Consider the following 1,913-nt stretch of genomic DNA (forward strand, 5'->3'; position numbering starts at 1 on the left):
TGAATGAAGAAGTCAATTCAAAAAGCTAAAAAAAGACAATAGAATATATCAGGTAAATTTTTAAAATGTAAAATAGAAAGCGAAATTAAAAAACAGACAGTAAAACCAAAAGTTGGTCTTTTTAGAAGAAAAAAATATTCAAAATTATGAATGAGAAAGGGAGTATAGGATGATTATTTTCAAAATCATGAAAGTATGTTTTCATTATGAGTCAAGAATGCCTACTTAAGCAAGACACAAGATTCAGCACCATAAAAGGAAACATGGACAGATTTGATCCTGCAAGAAAAAAAGAGTTAAAATGTTTGAGAAATAAAAGACCCATAAACAAAAACAACAAAGAAGTGACCATGCAGAAAAGATTCATTACATATATCAGGACTAAAAACTATACTTGTAAAGAGCTGCTTTAACAGGGAAATCACATACACAACCAATTTTCTTTCTTTCTTTCTTTTGAGACAGAGTCTCATTCCGTCACCCAAGCTGGAGTGCAATGGCACCATCTCAGCTCACCGCAACCTCCGCCTCCCGGGTTCAAGCAATTCTCCTGTCTCACCCTCCCGAGTAGCTGGGGCTGCAGGCGCACACTACCACACCTGGTTGATTTTTATATTTTTAGTAGAGACAGGGTTTCGCCATGTTGGCCAGGCTGGTCTCAAACTCCTAACCTCATGTGATCTTCCCACCTTGGCCTCCCAAAGTGCTGTCCCCGAATTTTTAAACACACAAAAGCTATAGAAAGTTAATTCTCAGAGAAAGAATAGTCAATAAACATTTGGAAGAATGCTCAACCACAGTAACAACCAGGAAAAGTTTAAAGCAGTAAGATACCATTTTCCCCCATCAGATTCAGCTCAGAGGCAGGCTCTTGCTCTGTCGCCCAAGCTGGAGTGCAGTGGCACAGTCATAGCTCATTGCATCCTCAAGCTCCTGGACTCAAGCAATGCTTCCTCCTGCATCAGCTACCCCCAAACCCCCCCAAAAGCTGGGATTACAGGCACATGCCACTGAGCCCAGCTAATTTTTTGTTTCTGTTTTTGTTTTGACAGAGATTGGTGTTGGGAGGAGTCTTGCTTTGTTGCCTAGGCTGGTCTCGAACTCCTGACCTGAAGAGATCCTCTTGCCTTGGCCTCTCAAATTGCAAGGGGATTATAGGCCTGAGCCATCAGGCCCACCCTCCCCCAAATTAAAAAATGTGAACATATGCAGTGTTGAAAAGGTGAGGAAACAGGTAACTCTCCCACACAGTTGATGGGGAATGTAGATTGACAGTATTTCTGGAGGACAAATTAGCAGTATATATTACATTTTAAATCGTGTATACTCCTTTAAATCAGTTATTGCATTTCCAGATATTTACCCTACAGAAATACTTGAACATATGCACATATATGCATGCATATGGATGCTGATTGAAGCATTTTTGGGGGATTAGTAAAAAATGGAAACTTTCAGAAATGTCAATCAGAAAGAAAATAAAGGATTACTAAGCAGTCATTAAAATGAATGGGTAAATCTGTAGTACATACATAAAACAAATTCCCAGATACATAGCAAAAAGTAAGTCACTGAACGCAAATGATGTGGTACCGTGTCATTTCAGCATGTATCACATACAGATATATGTATACACAGGCATGGAGGCAAGTGTGACATACAGCCTTTCGTTATTTACCCAATATATTCCAGTGTTGTTTTAATGAAGACAAAATACAGGTATTCGTGTGATAATTTTTTTTTCTTTTTTTTATTTTGAGACGAAGTTTCGCTCTTGTTGCCTAGGCTGGAGTGCAATAGCGCGATCTTGGCTCACCACAACCTCTGACTCCCGGGTTCAAGCGATTCTCCTGCCACAGCCTCCCAAGCAGCTGGGATTACAGGCGTGTGCCACCACTTCCGGCTAATTTTTG

This window comes from Mandrillus leucophaeus, unplaced genomic scaffold, assembly GCF_000951045.1.
Source record: "Mandrillus leucophaeus isolate KB7577 unplaced genomic scaffold, Mleu.le_1.0 Scaffold220, whole genome shotgun sequence".
NCBI classification, from domain to species: domain Eukaryota; kingdom Metazoa; phylum Chordata; class Mammalia; order Primates; family Cercopithecidae; genus Mandrillus; species Mandrillus leucophaeus.